The sequence below is a fragment of the Lampetra fluviatilis genome, chromosome 58 (assembly GCF_964198595.1).
Source record: "Lampetra fluviatilis chromosome 58, kcLamFluv1.1, whole genome shotgun sequence".
Lineage (NCBI taxonomy): Eukaryota > Metazoa > Chordata > Hyperoartia > Petromyzontiformes > Petromyzontidae > Lampetra > Lampetra fluviatilis.
The window spans coordinates 6,455,584-6,465,202 of NC_136332.1; the positions used below are offsets into that span (position 1 = coordinate 6,455,584).

The 9,619-nt window shown below is 49.0% G+C and overlaps 1 non-coding gene across 1 annotated transcript; it reads right to left on the reverse strand.

The window, feature by feature from the left end:
* Positions 1-9,123: 9,123 nt before the first annotated feature.
* TRNAL-UAG (transfer RNA leucine (anticodon UAG)) lies at positions 9,124-9,205 on the reverse strand. Its single transcript has one exon. It is a non-coding gene; the product is annotated as a tRNA-Leu (tRNA).
* Between the last annotated feature and the right edge of the window lie 414 nt (positions 9,206-9,619).

Sequence of the window (9,619 nt, forward strand, 5' to 3'; positions counted from 1 at the left end):
TTTAAGTGACGTTTTCTTGAACGGGGTGAGAACTCAAGAAGCCACGATTCCTCTCACAATTGCCAAGAGTGACCCGGAGCCATCGGTCTGCCAGTCGAGGGCGGGCGGGTGGGTGGGATGAGTGTGTGTATGATGCGATGCTGCTGTGTAATCCCAGTCGAGTAATTTTGCGGTTGTTTAAGAGTTCGAAATTGGCAAATTTAGAATCGTGATCTTTATTTTATCCCGGAGAAATCCGATGAGCTGTGAAGCTACTTTTTTTTTTGTCACAGATGTCCTCTAAAATGTGGAACCTGACTCCGTCGGGGGGACCTTTAGCGCGCACGGCGGAGCGGGTGGCACGTAGTGCTCGTGTGGTTAATGCACCCGCAGTACCAATCGTCACGCGAGTTCGATTCCTTGTCAGTTCGGTGGTGAATATCGGAATCGTTCCGGTACGTGTACAAGGTCAACTAAACCTTGAAAACTAGGGGCGCTGGGGTGAACAGATGTTAACTACCTCGCCTGGTATGCAAGAGGTCGTGGGTTCGATCCCAACCCTGACGCCTGCTGCTGTATATTTGGAGTTTGCGTGGTCGTGGGATTTTTCTCCGGGTCCTCCGGTTTGTCCCTCTGCATTTAGAAACATCACGCGTTTAGAGTATTTGGTCGCGATACATTTCCACGTGGTGATGATGATGATGAGCCACTTCGTTGAGCTATCATTCGTGAAAGCCAGGTCGCTACTGACAAAGAGCTATGTTGTAGCTCAGTTGAGTTTTTGTTCTTTTAGCATTATGTTGCGGGTGTGTAAGCATCTGCAATGGGGAGACAAAGGTGGCCGGGCGTGATGCTGGCCACACCAATTCCTCTTGTGCCATACCGGCCTGAATAAGTGCTCACTAACAGGACTTGCCCCAATGGCCTGTACGGCTATGCGGGTGGTATTAACACTTGATACAGCTAATCTGGCTGTGACGGTCCCACCTGATGACGGAGACTTGTGTTGCCTCCGAAACGTCGTGATTTTTGTTTTTATTTTATTTTACTTTCTACGTGACTTTACCGAAAAAACCTAAGAAGATGATTCCTTGCAGTCACGAAAGCTTCAAATCTAGAATTTATCGTGAAATCCGCGCGCTTGCCAATGCCACTCTTCAGACATATCATGGGTGATGCTGCACCACGTTGTGGCTTGCACAATCAATGGCACTCGCCCGATTCCCGGACTCTATGGAGATGTCTTTCGGAAATGTTATTATTGTTTTTTAAACGACTGAAATATTTTGTAAACGGCGCTTTTACATGGTACGAAACACTAAAGCAATACTGTATCGGACTTGTAGCGATGTCCACGCGTGTTAAAGAATAACCCCCTCCCCGCCCCGACTCAACTTTGCACAAAAGGAAACCAATACTGCACTGCCAATCACTGAGATTCCCGCTGTGAAAAGGGATTGCCAGTTCAGTTCTCCGTCCCAATGGAAGTGTTCAACTTGACATGGGGGAGGGGGGGGGGCAATAAAGTCACGTAGGTAAAAACCTACATGACTACCGAAAAAAACTTAAAGTATGGATCCTTGCAGTCACGAAAACTTCAAATCTAGAATTAGGACCTCTCCTTTCTCCCGCTGTACGGCGACGGGGGTAGTCGATCGTCGGTGTTTATCTGTCCGCGTCGAGGTTTTGATGAGCGAACCGTGGCGGGGGGCTTCAGGAGTCTCCTGAAATCCCAGGTGGCCAGGTGGGGGAGAGGTCAGCGTGCTGATCTTTGCAACGGCTGCCGTGAGCCCTGGTCGCCGATGGCTGCAACAGTAACAAGCCCTATGAGATATCTCCTTTACCGGTGGCAAAATATAGTAGTAGATTTTTACCCTTTAAACTGGTTCAAAAACTGACACCTTTATACAAGGCATCATGTTTGCAATAACCACAACACAAGCAGTCAAAATGCAAACAAAAAGAAACAACTCTGATAATGATATGCACTGTCCTTGAAATTGATTGGTCCACACCCGAGACAGCTTTCTTTAGAGCCTAGTCTCCATTGGTGTTGGACCAGTTGACGCCAAAAGGCGTTGTTTCTTTTTGTTTGCATTTTGACTGCTTGTGTTGTGGTTATTGTAAACATGATGCCTTGTATAAAGGTGTCAGTGTTTGTACTAGTTTAAAGGGTAAAAACCTACTACAATAACAAGCCCGTCGAAATTAATTTTGGCGAAGAAAATGCCAGCTCTGTCACGCGACGCACATTATTACTGCCTTGCGCGCAGCCGGGGTTGGAGAGTGCTGCTTACCACTCTGTGTGGACCAGAGGTCAGCTGATTGAGGGCACCTCAGAAGTAGCTCTGTGGTGTCCGCCTCTCACCGGCGGTTCTCTGCTCCGTGCGAGAATTCCGCAATGGATTATCCGTCGTCTCGTGCGGTGGACGCCAGGAGCGCAGTTGGGATGAAGTCGGGGTGAAAAATCACGATTTAATAACAAGCGCCTGGAACGCGTTTGGCCTGGCGCCACGGCTCGCCGCTGCCGGGCCTCGAGGTCGCAGCTCCCGTCGCTGATCGCTCTGGGACGGATGTGATGCACGTAACATCGTAATGTCACAGCATTGTGATGTCGCACTTCGTTACACGCAAAGTGTGCTCGTCGCAAACGAACCACAATTACCTTGGCTGATCTCGTCAAGGAGCGATCGACCATCATCACGTGAACTCCGCTCATCCTCGCAGCAGCAGCAGCGGCGGAGGCTTTTGGCTCGGCCGTCGAACAAAGACTGAGGTCACCCACCGCGTCGTTGCGCGGCGCTTTCAGATGCGCTTCTGCGGCCGTCTGGAACGCTCTTCCCAAGGAAGCCACCGGGAGCTGTGCACTTTAAAATCGTCGACATTGAGAACCTACTTTTTTAGAGCTGCTTGTTGTTGTTGTGTTTAGCTTGTTGTCCTCCCCCCCCCCACCGCCCCGCACCTGCGATTAGCCATGACCGGCCACGCGCGGTGTTCGACACCCGGACAAGTTGACGACCGTCGCCACGTTAAACAAATCACACATCGCACCGCGACAAAGCCACCGATGTGCCGAGGTGACCCCGGCTCACGGCACTTGGCCGACTCACCCTGACTCGGGGGGGGGGGGCAGCGAAGTAAGCCGCACACCCCCCCCCCCCCCCCAGATTCGGCACGGTGGCACAATGACTTCTCTGTACGGTGTTGCGGTGCTTAATCTCCTTTTAATTGACGTTTTGTGCAAACGGCCTTGTAGGCCCCCCCCCCCCCGTACACCGCTGCTGCACCGAGCGGCCGCTGTTGTTTCTTGTTGTTGTTGGTTGTTGTTTTCATACTCTTTAGTTCTTTCGGTAAAGTCACGTAGGTAACAAATGAAAAAAAAATTAATAAAAAATCAAATAATAAAAATCTTTTTTATTATTTTTATTTTATTTTAATTTCATTTTTATTAATTTCTATTTTATTTTTACCTACGTGACTTTACCGAAAAAGTAAGAGTATGAATCCTTGCAGTCACGAAAGCTTCACATCTAGAATTGTTGTTTTCACTCCACGCGCCAGACACTGGCAATGGGGGTGAAATCTCTTCAAATCCACCACCCACCCACAACCCCACAACGCCTCTCGTCCATCCAGCGGTACGATCGGCAGGTCACGAGAGGTGGGATTAAAGTGCGGGCAGGTCACGAGAGGTGGGATTAAAGTGCGGGCAGGTCACGTGAGGTGGGGTTAAAGTGTGGGCAGGTCACGTGGGGTGGGGTTAAAGTGTGGGCAGGTCACGTGGGGTGGGTTAAAGTGTGGGCAGGTCACGTGGGGCGGGTTAAAGTGTGGGCAAGTCACGTGGGGCGGGTTAAAGTGTGGGCAGGTCATGTGAGGTGGGGTTAAAGTGTGGGCAGGTCACGTGAGGTGGGGTTAAAGTGTGGGCAAGTCACGTGGGGTGGGTTAAAGTGTGGGCAGGTCACGTGGGGCGGGTTAAAGTGTGGGCAAGTCACGTGGGGTGGGTTAAAGTGTGGGCAGGTCACGTGGGGCGGGTTAAAGTGTGGGCAGGTCACGTGGGGTGGGGTTAAAGTGTGGGCAGGTCACGTGGGGTGGGTTAAAGTGTGGGCAGGTCACGTGGGGTGGGGTTAAAGTGTGGGCAGGTCACGTGGGGTGGGTTAAAGTGTGGGCAGGTCACGTGGGGTGGGGTTAAAGTGTGGGCAGGTCACGTGGGGTGGGGTAAAATATGGGTATCCCCCCGCCACCGTCCCCGCCACCGTCCCCGCCACCGTCCCACCTCACCCCACCTCACCCCACCTCTTCCACACGAGGTCTGGCTAGCTTAGAAGAGAAGGCTAAAATAATCTCTCTCCTCTCTCTTTCGTGAACGGCCTCTGTCGGGCGCGGCGCAAAAAACGAGGCATTCGCAGGGCTGCACCTTTAACTTTCTACCTTGTGTCCCTGTGGCCCCGTGCCACAGTTTACATTCGTGCATCGGCGCGTGTTTTTTTTTTACGTGAATTCAAGACAAACAAGTATAACCCGTAAAAACAAAGTTTTTCACTATAAATCCTTTATATGCGTGGCGGCTAGAGTCCTCTCGTCCTCTGGCTTGAGATGGCTGCCACCTATGGGTCAGATGATTGCATTGCACCATTAAGCAATTGGTAATTAAATATAATATTTTTGTCCTAAAAAGTGTACAATTTTGGAAAATAATTTTCACGAACATTAATTGTCACGCACAACGAGTCTGTGTGGAAAATGTCAGCTCGATTGGATCACGGGAAGTGGGTTAAAAAACGACCGAAAGATTTGCACGGTCGTAAGCAAGCAAGCAAGCAAGTGAACTTAATATAAAGGATTTAAAAAAAGGTGTTGACCTGTAATGTGAACACCGTCCTGTGACTTTTGATTCCCCGACGCTGAATTTGACGGTGGAAGTGCTCAAACAGAGTCGTATTTGCTCGCCCCGCTGTATTGCGAGCCGCTTACCGATGTGGCATTTTTGCCCGAAATCATATTTAACCTTCGAATGAATTCCGAGTTTCGGGTGCGCGGAATGAAATGCGTACGTCGCTCCCAAAAAGAACACAAGAATACTTTAGCGAGGAATCACGTTCCGCGTCAATCGCACGCGGTGCCTGTGGTGAACATGCAAACACAAACATGCTCTGACAATTCTAGATTTGAAGTTTTCGTGACTGCAAGGATCCATACCCTTTGGTTCTTTCGGTAAAGTCACGTAGGTGAAAAACATAAAAAAACATTAAAATAAGAATCAAATAAAAATAGAAATGACTAAATTAAATCACGACGTTTCGATTGCAACACAAGCAATCATCATCAGGTGTGGAAATGGCTAAATTAAATCACGACGTTTCGATTGCAACACAAGTAATCATGATCAGGTGTGATATCCACACTTGTGTTGCAATCGAAACGTCGTGATTTAATTTAGTTATGTTTTTATTTTATTTTATTCTTTTTTCACCTAAAGTCACCTACGTGACTTACGAAAGAGCCAATGAGTATGCTTTGACAATATGCTGTTACTTGAATTGTCTTTGAAACCGATTTGGCCTCGACCAGAGGTCGCAAACGGGTTTTGATTCCTTACCCGTACCCGGCCGCACCAGGGTCGCAAATGGGTACCCGGCCGGGTACGGGTACGGGTACCCGTTCCCTACCCGTACCCTACCCGAAATGAGTGACAAACGGTGACTCACCAGTGACTCACGGCCTACCCGTACCCGGCCGCACCAGGGTCGCAAACGGGTACCCGTACCCGGCCGGGTACGGGTAGCCGGGTATCGGGTAGGGTACGGGTATCGGGCACCCGGTTGCGACCTCTGGCCTCGACCGAAGACAGCCTTCTCGATGGCCTCGTCTCTCCACCACTGTTAGACAGGAGGACGACGACAACGCCGAAAGGCAAACAGCGGTTTGAACATCTCAACACCGATTTAAAGCTTTCGTGACTGCAGGGATTCATCTTCTTTGTCCTTTCGGTAAAGTCACATAGAAGGGAAATATTTATTTTTATTTTATAGTTTTATTTTTAGTATTTTATTATTTCCCTTCTACGTGACTTTACCGAAAGAACCAAGAAAGATCTTAACACCGGTTTCATTGGCAGAAAGGGGCAAAACGTATCTTATTTTTTTTGACACTGGCAAAAAGGTAATTGTGCGTGAACTCTGATTTCGCGAAGTGTCCTTCTAGATGGTAAGGAACAAAAAAAAAGTGTCCGATTTTTAACCGCGTTATATCACTTTAATTTAAAGAGCGCTGCACTATACAAAACGTATTTTTGAAATGACTTGTTTTGTACTTTTTACAAACAATGCGGTCAATGTGTTTGTATTTGCACATACGTCACTGGAAGTTCCTGAATTGTTTCGAGAATGTCATAAAAAATGCCTTTGTCGGCATCACAAACTCTCGTTTCAGAAGTGTTCCTTGCTACATCAACATCCGCATGGCCCCCCTTGACGTGGTGACCGAGGGATAGGGTGGGGGGGGGGTTTGGGTTAGATCGCGGAAATATAAATGTGTCGTGAAACCCGCCACCATCCGGCACAGCCAATTAGTAAACAGAAGGTGGCCAATTCGTTACTGGTACAGCACACATGATGTGTTGGAGAGTAAATAAGTAATCTCGAATTTAAGCTTTAGTGACTCTTTCTTTCGGTAAAGTCACCGTATGTAGAAATAAAATAAAATTTTAAATAGAATTAAAATAGACGGTTCGAACGCAACACAAGGTTTCGTGACTGCAGAATAAAATTACATTTAAAATAAAATAAAAAATACAAATAGACGGTTCGAACTCAACACAAGCTTTCGTGACTGCAGAATAAAATAACATTTAAAATAAAATAAAATTTAAAATAAAAATAGACGTTTCAAACGCAACACAAGCTTTCGTGACTGCAGCATAAAATAACATTTAAAATAAAAATAGACGTTTCAAACGCAACACAAGCGCTCATCATCCAGGTGGGCGCTTGTGTTGCGTTCGAAACGTCTATTTTAACTTTTATTTTAAATTTTATTTTACTTCTACATACGTGACTTTACCGAAAGACCCAAGAATAAGTACTCTGATTGTAAATGTCGTGGATTAAATAAGTAAAGACATCTGCGTAGGTCAGAGAGCGTACATGTGAATGTTGTGTCGTCAAACCCGCCACCACCCGACAGCCAATTTGTTAAAGTTGCGTCACGTAAACAGAACGTGCCGATAAGTTTGATCACTTGTGCATTCCGTGCCAAATCCGTTACCACTTCAGTACTGCTACTGAAAAGTCGTAACTAATTGCAACGATTTGTTTAAGCGACAAGATCCTTGCTACTTGGCCGTGCCGGGTGGTGGCGGGTTCACAACACATTTATATTCATTGTGGATCATTCATCAAGAGGGGGTAAACCTCCAGGAGACAAACACAAGTTGAGAATAATAATTGAGTTTTTTTTTTTTGGGGGGGGGGGGGGGTGAGATTGTGTAAATATATAAATGTGTCGTTAAAACCCGCCACCACCCGACACAGCCAACTAGTAAGGGCTGTCACGTAAACAACGTGGACAATTCGTCACGAGTACATCACTAACTGGTTGTGATGAGAATCACTGGCTTACGACTAGGCATCGGCAAGGTAAGGTAAAAGGTCAAAACAACGAGCCTACCTTTACCCTACCCTTACCACAATACAATCACTCTACCCTGACCTTTTACCCTTGAGCAAGCTAAGGTAAAAGGTCAAAAGCAACGAGCCTACCTTTATTTTACCTTTTACCCTTACCACAATACAATCACTCTACCCTGATCTTTTACCCTTGAGCAAGTTAAGGTAAAAGGTCAAAAGCAACGAACCTACCTTTACCCTACCTTTTACCCTTACCCCATTACAAATTGCCCGATTACAGGGTAATTACTGGGGTACTACTACACATGAACAAGGTTTATAACAGGTAAATTCTTGGTAGAGTGCTTTATTCATATAGAATAATCTCCATGATTCCAATTTTAAATGAAGGCCACGGACTGCGCCACGGAGCTTTTAGCGAGCGGTAAACAAGGTATTTACCGGGTAATACTTCGCGCTACCTTTACCCTACTTTTTACCTTACCCCTTGGCATGTCGAAACCTTTACCTTTACCCTTTTACCCGGTAAAAAGGGTAAAACACATTCCTGCGGAGGGAGCTGGTAGGAACGTTGGGTTGCTCGGTCAATGGCCAGGGTCAACGGCGGCGTGGTGTATTCCGCAAATATGCCCGACTGTGAGGGCGGGCACAAGCCGGCGTGAGAAGGTTAAACGTTGAGTTTTATAAGGGCACCACGGGTGACCAGCCCCTCCCCACCCAGCCCCCACCCAGCCCCTCCCTCCCCACCCAGCCCCTCCCCACCCACCCCCCACCCAGCCCCCACCCTCCCCACCTAGCCCCTCCCCACCCACCCAGCCCCACCCCTCCCACCCCCCACCCAGCCCCACCCTCCCCACCCAGCCCCTCCCCACCCACCCAGCCCCACCCCTCCCACCCCCCACCCAGCCCCACCCTCCCCACCCAGCCCCTCCCCACCCACCTAGCCCCACCCCTCCCACCCCCCACCCAGCCCCACCCTCCACAACCAGCCCCTCCCCACTCACCCAGCCCCACCCCTCCCACCCCCCATCCAGCCCCACCCCTCCCACCCCCCCACCCAGCCCCACCCTCCCCACCCAGCCCCACCCTCCCCACCCAGCCCCTCCCAGCACGACGGACGGACACAATAATCCCCTGTGGGCTGGTGTAACCAGGTGGTTCCTACCAGAATTACCTTCCCTTGGCGAGGCCTACTGCTGACTCCAGCGGTGTGACAGCGTCCCCTGGTGGACTCTTCATGTAGCTGCAACGCCCTGCAACGCGCAAAGTGAACAATGTCCAACAGGCCCAACCACGCGTTAGAGGCCTCTCTCCCCATCTCGCCCGGTTGACTTGCCCGCAGGAAACAACAATAACAGCCAAAAATATAAACGTATATTTAACAACAGAAACACACACACACGCACAACGACGCGGTTTTCACCGAAAGCGGCGCTCATAAATAGACAAAGATTAAAAAAAACGAAGCACGGATTGTGGGAGGAGGAAAAAAGGAAATAAAAAATAATGCTAAAAGTGATGGCAGCGGTGGGATTCGAACCCACGCCTCCGGAGAGACTGGAGCCTAAATCCAGCGCCTTAGACCGCTCGGCCACGCTACCCGATGCTTAAGGCCGTAGCAGCAATGAGTACTTGAGTCTCACCGATGGACACTCGCTGCTACATCTCCACGTTTAGAAGCTTAAGACGCTCCAGGAAAGAGCAAGACGTACAAACCTCCCTCACCACCATCACAGCCCCCTCACACCACGATGCGTTTGTTGCCCGCGCGCGGTTAGTGATACGGAATGAGACTCGCTCGAGCCGCGTCGAGCGAAACGTCGGACAACACGCAGCGGTCTGCCTCGTGGCAGGAGGCTCCGCTTGGGGTTGCAACCGCAGCGGCCGCCCTGGTTAATCATTAACCTGCTGTCTGTTAGCCGTTAACACAGGCACGCGCGTAAGTGGTAGTAGTAGTAGTGCTTTCGTTAACAATATTATTCACAATAAGAGTTTTTTTTTAAATAAATGTGTGT